The sequence below is a fragment of the Eptatretus burgeri genome, chromosome 8 (genome assembly GCF_056783735.1).
Source record: "Eptatretus burgeri isolate ZD-2024b chromosome 8, Ebu_testis_v1, whole genome shotgun sequence".
NCBI classification, from domain to species: domain Eukaryota; kingdom Metazoa; phylum Chordata; class Myxini; order Myxiniformes; family Myxinidae; genus Eptatretus; species Eptatretus burgeri.
In genome coordinates, this window is record NC_140968.1 from 20,569,704 (window position 1) to 20,582,058 (window position 12,355).

A 12,355-nucleotide genomic window follows, 5' to 3' on the forward strand; every position below is an offset into this window, starting at 1 on the left:
ACTGTGACTACCACTATAAGTTTAACATCCTCAATTATTCCCATCTTCTTGCGTGTCGGTAACTATCATTTTGTTGGGGCACGACTATGCTGCTGATGCTGTGCCCAAATACCAGTACACTGGTACTCATTTCGCCAACCTCGGAAAGATGACAAGCTGTGTCAACCCCACTGAGTGTTAATTCAGCGGAAAAAACAGGGCTCAAACTCAGGACCCTAAGATCCCGAACCAGTCAACTTAACCGCGAAGCCAACACCAGGCTGGCATCCATATGAAGGAAGGACACTTTGTGATGCATTGCGCAGCGTGGGAAACACCAATATGATTGTTGATATTCAGGATGTGAATCAAACCTCGAAGGTCCTTTGATAGAAACTCTGGATTGGACCTTTCATATGTATGTATATATATATATATATATATATATATATATATATATATATATATATATATATATATATATATATATATATATATATATATATGTATGTTGGCGTTGCAAGTGGTTACGTTTAGCAACTTCAGTGGTGTGCATTTCTCTCTACACCATCGCTGATGACTGGTCAATGAGCAACGAAACCAGCCAGGCAGCTGTTGGAGGTGTGTGGCATTGGGTTTATCATGCAAGTGTTGTTAGGTGAAAGCCGATTGGTTTTTCCCTCCAATTATGGGAAAGAGACATGATTGGGCCTTTAGTGTGTCTACATACATACACATACACAATAGGGTATAGAAGTTCGAGTCCACTTTTCTATTCATGGTTGAGGCTCATGGAAGAGCTAGAGCAGAATGGAATGGAACAAAATGGAAAGGAGGAAATACCACCACCAGAGTAGAGGTGAGAGTGAGATCAAGGGGAGGGGGAGAAGGACACATGGCGAGAACTAGCTGCACACAGGTTGAAACGCAGTAAGAAGAGGAAGGGGCAAAGCAGGGATGAAACTGAAAAAGGACCAAACCAACCAACAAACTGACAGATGAAAAGAGGTGAGGGAGAGGGGTAAAAAATATCACAATAACCAAGTGTTGGACCAGTTCCTGATTCTATCAATGTCTGTAGAGAGGGAAGAGGATGCTGCCTGCCTGTCAGAAGGATGAGGAACATCTCACCAAACTCTCCCTTCTCCTATGATAGAGGGTTCAATATAATCAGCAAAAAGATAGACAGGATTTTCCAGGGAACCAGAGAGGTCATTGATTCTTCTTCTTCATTTGTATGCAGCATAAGACTGCAGGGTAGCATAATTGGCTGAAGGCACAGCTGTACCGCTGATGTAATGTCCTCTACTGATTATGGCATAATTTTGGAATTTGGCCATGGTGTCGGCGATAGCTCACCTACTCTTCAAGGAGGACACATGGTCTCTTTAACGTCCACCAACAAATGCTGTCAGATGGGACACCCATTTAAAATCCATCCAAGGGATGGCACACACATTGATTAATGAACCTGCCTGTGAAACACTGGGATGATAGTTTAAAGCTGGGACGAAATTCAATCCCAGGCTAGACAGCTGAGAAGCGAGTGTGCGTACCTCTCGGCTTTCCTGTCAGTCCAAGATAATTGATGAAGATGAGGAACAAGACTGGGCCCAAGACATTGTGTTATGGCTCTCCAGCCTTGACAGGGTGAGGAGATGAAGATATCCCATTAAAAGCTACACACTGACCCCGGGAGTGGAATATAAAAGGGTAAAGATGAGGTAAGGAGGTAGAAGAGAGTACTGTATAGACGAGGGATGACCTTTATTGTGTAGACACATACACGTACACAGTAGAGTACAAAAGTGAGCCATGAGAGGAGGTGGCCTTGGTTGTCATAAGCAGAGAGTTTGGAGATGAAGGCTGGATGCCAGACTCAATGATATGTTTGATATGTGTCCAGAGAGACAGCCCTGATCTCATGTCTGAGATTGATGGCTTCCATCCATTGTTGGGAGAGTAGAAGCAAGATGTAGCAGATAAAATGACTGGGTCTGAAGCTGAACCGATAATGTGATAACAAACAGGCTGTTTGAGAAAAGGAAGGATTTGATGTCAACTGCAGATTGCAGTCTGGGCTTGTCACCAAATCAGAGTTGAGGTTTGTGAGAAACCTCTCCACCTTCTCAGGTGAGAAAAACACCGTATACAGGTGCAGTTGGCGATGAGAGAGTAGGGTATAGGTATAGCGAGTGAGGTTTCGGTATAGTGAATAGGGTATCCTGAATTGAGCCATTCGGCCTTCTCACGAGCAATCAGTTGTGGTGCCATTTGAAATGTTGGAAGGGATGGAGGGGGCGCATACACCAGAGACAGACTTGACAAGGTGCCACCACGTCTTTGAACAAGAAGACAGGTTTGGCAAGGTGTTGTTTTCTGGCATTCCTGAGTGTGAACACCCACTTGTTTCAGGCTTTGTGGAATCAGAGTAGCCGAGCTATTCGGCAAAAACATTCCACTCATCACCACAATTTGAGTCTCCTTTACCCACACCTGAACTCTACACAATTTGGTGACCCCTACCCCAACCCAATTTCCTCCTTGGTGCTACCTTTCAAATACTGTAGTCAATCTGCTCCTCGACATCACCCAATCAGTATGTCGACTGAGCATCCTTTGTTGTTTTGGTTTTTCATGACCATTAACTTTTGACGAGAGCAAAAAAAAGAGTAAATTTATTAAAATAATTTATGGGGCAGTGACCCTATTAAGGGTTTTAAATTCATTATGTCATCGACAAACGTTCATGCTACATACTATGATACACTATGAAATATTAAACATTCACAACGGAATATGGGTAAAACTAGAATGGTCACTCAGTAGAGAACATACCTCCACCAAGCTGATTAGTTTACATTTTGTATACCACTGGTAGGCAGGATCTGGATTCGGACCTGAACTAAAATTTAATTGGCTTCTTCTTGTTACGTAACCAACTCATCTACCAAGTTTCGTCTGAATCCGTCCATAACTTTTTTTTCAGAAATCCTGCTATATGTCGTTTTTGGCCTTATCTCTAAATGGTGAAAAGTCACTTTAAAATTCTCGGATCCAGATCCGGATTCAGATCTTCACCAAAATCTAATCATTTCCTCTGTGTCATATTATTGCGGGGCCGGGTCTCGGTGGCGAGCACGACCGCTAGGTGGAGCAGTGGAGTCGGCTCCACCGAACACCCGGAATTTATACGTCGTCACCCTGGATAACTCTGGAACCGACGGGTCCCTTATCGATCACCGAAGATCGCCAATAGGTCGACCACGTGGGATAGGGTTGATTGCCAATTTCAATTTACCTAAATACCCACGTCGTCCAAACTACCGGGGAAATTCACCCTCTGCAGGATCTGCGCGATCAGGGCCGTTACCGAGCCGTACCCCGAGCGAAGAGTACCAGAATCCTGCCAGGCCGATTGCACGATTTCCGCAGCAATTAGGCCTCCTAGTTCCCGTTCGCAGCACGGCAAAGCAATGACAGAAAGGACAAGGACGAGCTGGGACATGCAACAAAAGGGGAATTTATTTTACAATAATCGGGGGGGGGGGGACGAGGGGAGCACGTAAGGGCAGAGTTATCACAACTAAGCAAGGCAAATAATGTACAACAAAAGCACTTAACAATTCTACTTAGAGATGGGCCCACAATCAGACACACACCCAAAGAAATGGACCCCATTGGGTCTTTATTGAAGGTTTCCAGCTCGAGGGAAGATGAGCTGGAAACCAGAGCTATCTTGTACCTGTCCACCTCGTGTGGTCTTCGACGTCCTGGAGCGGTGGGACTCGAACCCGCAACCACGATGCTACTCCAAGCTCCAGGTACAGAGGATAGCGTCGGGCGTTGGCATCCTCCTCCGACTCGCAGGCAGGCGACACAAGATGATCTCCCGAGTCGAGATGGTCGACCGCCTGCAGCAATGCACCAGAGGAGACACCTCCGAAGCGTGGTTTGCAGTCCGCCGCAAACCCAGGCAGAGACGCGCACTTGAGCAGACTCAGGACGCAAACTCTCTTCGCTCGTCCCAACAACCACACTTCTCCTCTTCAGGAGGGAGGGGCCTCTTCTCCTGGCCACTCGCCTCCTGATTGGCCGGACCCATCGTGCGATTCCCTGGCCGTCTTCCATTGGACGGGCCCACGGTAGGCGGGGCAACTCCCACCCCTCTGGGTGGAGTCCCGATCGGAGGCGTTTGTAGCTCCGCCTACCTCCTCACCTCCGGCCACGTGCGTAATGGCGATGGTCTTGAGTGGGGGACGGGGCGGGTGAGACGCCCGCTCCTTGCCGATTGGCCAAAGAGGGACGCCATGCTCATGTTAAACTCCGCCCACGCACGCGGTCGCCGGCGAGCGCGTGAAGAATGCTGTGAGCAGAGTGTTGTTGTTGTGAAAGTGAAGATGTAAAAGAAAACCCTGACTATCAAAATAACTCCGCAGCGCACGAACATTTAATTCCCATTCGACTTGGGAGGGGACCCTAACTAGAAACACGTACTTACTAATATAACTGATCTATAGGACCTGGCTGTTGTGTGCAGTGAGCTTCCAAATTCACCTTCGGTGGCAGAGGTAACAACCAACAGCCCAAATAAATGCTACTAAATGTGAGTACCACACAATGGCAGTTTACAAATTGAATAAAAACCCACAATGATTTGAACACTACACAGGCTAGAAACAAATAACTAGGCAATAAAACATATTCTCCAAACATTCTGTCATCTTTTGTTTTAATGGAATTCGATAAAAGTTATTTATCGGAGATGCATGTGGCCCCATGTTTATATGTAACGTCGTTCCAAACCCAAAGATTGAATCATAGGATACATACCTTGGACTAATAACAAATTGAGGTGAACAATCAAGTACAAGTCGTTATATTCTTCATGTTTAAAGGAGACTTGTACAATTGGATTCTCAGAATAAGTCAAGATATCACAGTGAAATATCATCATTTCTCTTTCCAGTGGAGTCTTTAATGACATCACTTCTGGCCTTATTTGATACATTGGCAACTTCGAAAATTCTAGGACTTTCAGATTTTATGTGGATGACGTCATCAAGTTTAAAACGATACGTGACTTTCAAAATGACGTATGAATGCTAAACGAGACATTTTGCGCACGCACTGTTTGTGTGTTCACACTGACTCAGCTCTGCTCGCCGGGCACTTTTAACCTGCCGTTGCTAGCATGAAATCTGCAATTCAAATCGTCTTTTTAACGTAATTTTCAACATTTAGAAGAAAGAGTGGCAATTTCTGGATGGTTAAGCATGAAAATCCTGAATGAAAATCGGACTCATGGAAACAGGGAAAATACGACAAATATCTGTGGATGAGACTGAGAGGTGTTGATTTTCCGATCATTTTCTGTTAATACAATTAGCGGCCGCAGTGAATACAGTGTATATACAAAGTAGAGTGAAATCAGTAGAGCGGCATCGCAGATGTCCACGCTTCCCAACTAAAGCAAGGTTGAAACATGGAAAAAAGTTCCACCAAGAATGACCCAATATCAAACTTAGATTATAATTCCCCCCCCCCCCCCTGTGACCCTATGTATGCCTGGTGTTGGCTTAATGGCTATAGTGGTGGGTTTGGGATCCTAGAGTCCTGAGTTCAAATCCTGCTTGGCTGTTCAATTAATACCAGGTGGGGTTGACTCAGCCCGTCATCCTTCCGAGGTTGGCAAAAATGAGTACCAGCATGCTGGTATCCTGCATCGGAGTGGTGACCCGTCCAGGATTGTGCCCAGTAGCCAAGGAGACTGCTTAGGCAGCACCAACACTCTGCACAGAGTATGGTCCCAATGGATGGATGGATGGACCCTAAGTACCCACCCCCTGGGGCATGTGCTGACTGTTAAATCCAAAACATTGTTACATATTTCATGTGTCCCCCAATGTTGATTCCACATATGAAGTTTCATTTTAAAATGTTTAAAATGTGACCGTAATGGCTTTTTTCAGGATTTGAACTTTTGACCCCACCCCAAGGGATGGGGCCAAAAATGACGCTGCTCTGGCACCTTCTTGCCACGTGGTTATCGGGAGATCGTGTGATGGACAGACAGACAGACGGGGCCAATTTCAATTTTTGTTTTTTTAGGTTATCTGGAATTTACATTCCAGATAAAGTATTGTCACCACCCGCCGTCCATCTGTCAGTCTCTTTTTTTGACTTCTTCAGCAAAACCGCAGGGCCGATTCGGCTGAAATTTTGCAGCAACATTCCTCTCCTGACTGGTAACAGGAATTGCAAAGCTCATTCCGGTCACATGACTTTAAGTCGGTCAAAATGGCCGACCTAGTAAATTCCTTCAAAAATCTTCTTCTCCAGAACCACCAGTCAGAATGTTACCAAATTTGGGTTCCAACATTAGGACAGGGTCCTGATGTTAAATTGTGGAGGCCAAGCTGATAACATGACCAAAAGTGTGTCAAAATGGCGGTCCTGCAAATTCCTTTAAAAATCTTCTTCTCCGAAGATCAAAAGGACACAAAAGACCACAAAGACACTTAAAGACCCAAAATACCCCGAACACCCCAAAGATCCAAAATACCTAAAATAAGACCCAAAATACTCCAAACACCTAAATTACCCTGAACACCCAAAATATCCCAAAGACCATGAAGACTCAAAAGAATCCAAAGGCCAAAAAGACTCAAAAAACAAAAAAGACCCAAAAGACCTAAAAATGTGACTTCAGGTCCCGAACCCGACACCCACACACAATCTCATGTCCTTACCACCCCTCCCACCACACCCACACCATGTGCCCCCCTCCCCCTTTCTTCAAAATCCTCAAACCCCTCAATCCCGACTCTGACCCCTCTCTGCCCTCCCTTCCCCAAGTGAAATCTGTCATACCCTCCCCCTTTCTTCTTCAAGTCCTCAACTGCCCCAAACCACAAGCACTCAATTCCCCCTTCCAACCCCAAGTCCAACTCCCCCCCTCCCCCACCCCCACCACCTTCCAAACGTCTCAATCTCCCTCTTCCAACTCCATGCACCCTTTCACGGACCGGTGTTTGTATGTTTGTAGTGCTACTACTCCTCCAGTTGTGGGCCGATTCCATTATAAATGCAAATTCTCCATGTAAATGTGTATCGTGTATCGTGCCGCTTCCAGATGGGGGAGGGTATGACAAGTCTCCACCATTTACAGTTCAGTATTCCTGTCCCCACGATTTCCAGTGTGGTGAGGTGTTTTGAATTATAAGCAGTCGTTGTGTTTTTTCTTCATACACATAACTTCATGGGGGGTTTTTTTGCCCACACAGAGCTGTCAGTTGCCTATACACCTCCAAAATAAAGATATGCATCAGAAGAACGTATTGCATGCTTGGAATAAGATCGCCCATAGAGTGGGTTCTGCTAGTTATCTCCACCACCGAAGGTGAAGGAGGTTATGTTTTCACCCTTTTTACTTAATGAAAAATTATTTTTGCCAAGTATGTTGGTCTGGAGCATTTGTCTGTCGCGTTTGTCCGTCTGTTTGTCTGTCTGATTGTCACACGATTTTTGGCCAGTTTCAAAGCAGTCGTTCTGATTTTTTTTTTGTGTCGAGGTGACCAGCCAGGGACAGTCATGCTTAATATTGATGAAGATCCGAATCCGGGTCTGAGAATTTTTCAGGTGATTCTTCACCATTGAGAGATCGGGCCAAAGACCATAAATAGCACAATATCTCGAGGTTATGTCGGGATTGATTCACACAAAACTTCGTGGACAGGTTGGGTGTGCCATCAGTAAGAATTGGTTAGATTTTGGTGAAGATCCGAATCCAGATCTGGATACGAGAATTATTTAATTTTTAACTGATTCTTCACCATTGAGAGACGGGGCTAAAAACGATATTGCATGATGTCTCAGAAAGTTTAGGACGGATTTGGATGGAACTTCGTAGACAGGTTGGGTGCGTGACAAGGACTAATTGATTCGACGTTGGTGAAGATCTGAATCGGGATCCTGATTTGAGAATTTATTAAATGATTCTCCATTGAGAGATAGGACCAAACATGATATATAGCTTGATATCTCAAAAAAGTTGTGGACAGATTTGGAAGAAACTTGATGGACATATGGGGAGTGTGACAAGGAAGAAATGATTCAATTTTGGTGAAGATCTGAATCCAGAACTGGATGTGATAATTTTTAAGCAATTATTCACAATTGAGAGATCGGGCTAAACCAATACATAACAGGATATCTCAAAAAGTTGGAGATAGATTCGGACAAAACTTGATGGACAAGTTGGGGAGGGGGGGTGGCAAGGAAGAATTGATTCGAATTTGGTGAAGATCTGAATGTGGATCAGGTCAGGTCAGGTCAGGTCAGGTCAGGTATGGGAGCATGCGCCGGAGCAGCGCGTTGTTGCGTCCACTTTCTGCCGGTACTCCAAGGGCCTCCGTCTCGCCATCCCCCAGGCATATGCCTGACCCATCCCCATCTCCTTGATATGTTGATCAATCTGCTGCAACCACGAGGCACGTGGTCGGCCCATTGGCCTCCTCCACTCACAAGACTCCCTCGCTAAAAAAATCTGGTGAGCAGAATCAGCGTCGGGAAAACGAGCCACATGTCCACACAGCCGCAGCTGACACTCACGGACTATGCAGATAACAAATATCATTTGAATCTCTCTCAGCAACCACTCGTTGGACAGAAAGTCTGACCAGCGATAGCCAAGGATTCTCCGAAGAGACCTGGTACCAAAGGAATTTAGTCTCCATTTCAGATCTCACATCCATAGAGCAAGACTGGAATCATCAAGGACCTGAAGACTCAGACTTTCGTCCTGCCGCACAGGTACTGGCAGCGCCATACCCCATGATCCAGTGAATCCATGACTCCCCAGGCCTGACCCAGACGTCTATTGACCTCTGACTCACAGCCAGCAGAGACATGAATATCACTGCCAAGGGAAGTGAATCTCTCCGTGACCTCAACATCCTCGGCACAAACAGGTACAGACAGGATAGCAGCATCCAAGATGTCATTGAAAGCCTGGATCTTAATTTTGACCCAGGAAACCTGTAATATCAGCGGCTCAGACTCCTCATTCAGCACCTCGAGGGCCCCCAAAAGGATATCCAGAGTCTCCACAAAGATGACGGCATCATCTGCGAAATCAAGTTCAGATATCTTTGCATTCTCAAACGACGCACGGCAGCATGATCTCTCTGACATCCTCACTAGAATCCAGTCCATATAAGTGCTGAAAGGTGTGAGGGCCAGTACACACCCCTGACGGACTCCAGTAACAAATGGAAATAAGTCAGAGATGGTACCACCACATCTCACAGCACTCTCAGTACCAGAGTAGAGTTCAGACATCAGATCGATCAGTTTTGGTGGCACCCCACGAAGACCAAGAATCCTCCAGAGGACATCCCGATTCACTGAATCGAACGCTTTACAGAGATCAACATCAGCTGCAAGCAGCTCCTGCCGAAACTCTCGTCTGCGTTCGGTGAGGACCCAAAGAGCAAGGATACGGTCAATCATTGACCTCTTTGGTGTAAAGCCTGACTACTCTGCACCCTAGCGCTCAAGCAGATGGTGGCGAACCCTATCAATAATTATCCGAGCAAAGACCTTGCCCGGCACTGAGAGCAGCATCACCCCTCGGTAGTAGTTGCAGTCTTGGTGATCACCCTTGCCTTTCCAGAGAGGGACAACAAGGCCCCTCTTCCAGTCAGTTGGGATGATGCCTGTGTTCCAGGCAGAGCACAAAACTGCATGTAACGACGCGAGTGCAGCATTTCCACCAGCCTTGAGAAGTTCGGCATGGATGCCACAGATCCCTGGAGCTTTGCCCCGTTTCAACTGGTTCACCGCAGCCCGTGTTTCCACAAGCGAAGGTGGACCATAGTTGATTGGAGGGTCAGCAACAGGGATTGTAACACCCCTGACGTCCAACTTGACAGCTGGTGGATCAGCCTGGTAGAACCGCTCAAAGTAACCGGCCCAGCGGGCCTTCACTTCGGACTCCTCTGTCAAGAGCCGACCACCCTCTGCTCTAACTGCAGTGCTCCGAGGGATTGGCTTGGATGAACGCAATGTGTGAATTCCCCTGTAAACAGGACGAGAATCACTTGACCACAAGTGATGCTCTACCCCCTCACAGATTCCTTGCACATCGGCCTCCTTGTCCACCCTCAGTGCACGTACAGTTTTACGCCTCAGCCCCCTAAACAGCTCAGCTCTGCCATTGAGCCTGGCCCTGCGACTCTGGTCAATGGTATTCAGTGTTGCTTGAGACAAAATTCTTCTTCACCCTGCGATGAGTTCCAAGACATCTACAGGTAACATCAAGGACGGTGGTCTTAAAGGCACTCCACAACTCTTCAGGACCTCCCAAAGCACCCAGACCCCCCAAATCTCTACTCAGCCTGTTCACAAACTCCTCAGCTACCCTCTCATCCTTGAGCTTGCAAACATCCAGCCAAGGCTGGGATGGTACCATTCTCTTGTATTTAAGCCGCAACTTCAGGGTTGCTACAACAAGTCTGTGGTCAGTGTTGAGGAACTGAGCACTCCGGTAGACCCTGCAGTTCTGGATTATCCTCCAGTGACCATGAACGAGCACATGGTCAATCTCCTTTGCCACACTGCCAGCGTTGGAATATCAAGTCCAGTGATGAGCTTGTGCTCGCTGAAACGATGAACCAGCCACCCTAAGTCCACGACTTCTTGCAAAGTCAAGGAACTTAGTGCTATTCAGGTTCACAGTTCCTGACCCATGGGGACCAACACACACCTCATAACCATCCCTATCAGTTCCAGTCGATGCATTGAAATCCCCCAAGACTAGAAGTGTATCTCGCCTTGGGCCTGATCAACCACAGACTCCAGTGTGGCATGGAAAGTGTCCTTCACAGTGAGATCACTCGCCTCAGTCGGCGCACCTCTAGAGACCAGGGAGACGCCACCCAAGGAGTGACAAATCCTTGGTCTCATAATGTGCTCATTGACTAGTGTTACCTCAATTATCATTGGACTCAGCTTTTTGACACAGTTGCAGCAACTCCTTGGGCATGGTAACCATAAGAGTGACTAAACCAATAGTAGGTCTAACCACCCACCATGATCTCGCCGCAATCCGGTCTCTGAACCTCAGTGTGTGCTTCATTACCAATGTCCAAACGTTTGAGCTCAGATGATAGCAGAGACAGGTGATAATCCTCTCTTTGGGATAGGACATTTCAGGCACCCGCCCAAAAGGACCGCCTCAGGTTAACCCAAGGAGACCGCTGTCAGGTGGATGACACCTCAGCACCACCCCGACATACACTACCACAATCTGACCCTGGAGTTTACCCCGTGGTTTCCCTATCATCAAAGATTGGGGGTCCCTATCATCAATCCTGCCATCCGGTGAGCTGCCTTGCGAAGGGCATCTGCAGAGGAGGGACTCCTACGGAGTGGGTTTTCAGATTTCTCTTTGCTTTTGATATGTTTTGCGGAATGAAGGGTTTTACGGTGGCCGGAGTGCAAATCCTGCCACCAACCTCCTCATAAAAATTCACCCAACTGCAGGACATCTGCAGACACAGTTGCGTACTACATATGGATGGCCGTTGGCTCACAAGGAGCTCCTCTGCCCTTTGACAAGTTTTGTTTTTAATCCTGCTGGGTGTCCATATCATATCAAGAAACTTGGTGGGGGAGATGGTTTAGTCGCCGACAACCCGACCATGAAACAGGTCAGTGCAGGTTTACATGTTACCTGTAGCAAGTCACAGATCTAATCTGACCTGACCTGACTGTGATCTGGATTTTTCTTGAATCTGGATCCAGATACAATAATTATTTAATTTTTAAAGTGATTCTTCACCATTGAGTGGTAGGTATACCACACTTAAAGGCTAAAAACGATTTATAATGTATAGGGCCCGATATGTTTTTGTAGATGAGGCATTGCGTGGCGGAGATATGCGCTCTACCGAGTGCTCTTCTAGTTGTTATTTTTATTGCTTATAAGTCCTTTGACCCAACACTCAACATTACTCAGTTGGTATAGTTAGGAGTGTGATATAAATGATTCCTTGCTAATTTTTCAACAAGTTTAGTCCTGCCTGTTGGACTGCAGAGCAGCGTCTCAGCTGTTCTATCAGTGGAAGTTTGAAAAGCTAGAGTAAACTCATGTTAGCAACAGCACGGGCTGGCAAGATGGCCTCGGCCCTAGAGGTACGTACACTCGCTTCTGAGGTATGTAGCCTGGGTTTGAATCTCGGCCCAGCGATAAACTGTCATCCAAATGTTTCACAGGCAGGGTGATTCAATGTGTGTGCCGTCCTTTAGATGGCTCTTAAACTGGGTTTCACATCTGCTCTCATGAGTTGGTGAATGTTAAAGATCACACGGT

At 46.5% G+C, this 12,355-nt stretch overlaps 1 protein-coding gene across 2 annotated transcripts in view; it reads left to right on the plus strand.

Moving 5' to 3' along the window:
- Window positions 1–12,355, plus strand: part of LOC147021262 (signal-transducing adaptor protein 1-like) — a 74,936-nt gene that overhangs the window by 31,049 nt on the left and 31,532 nt on the right. The gene's annotated exons all lie outside the window — the stretch shown is intronic.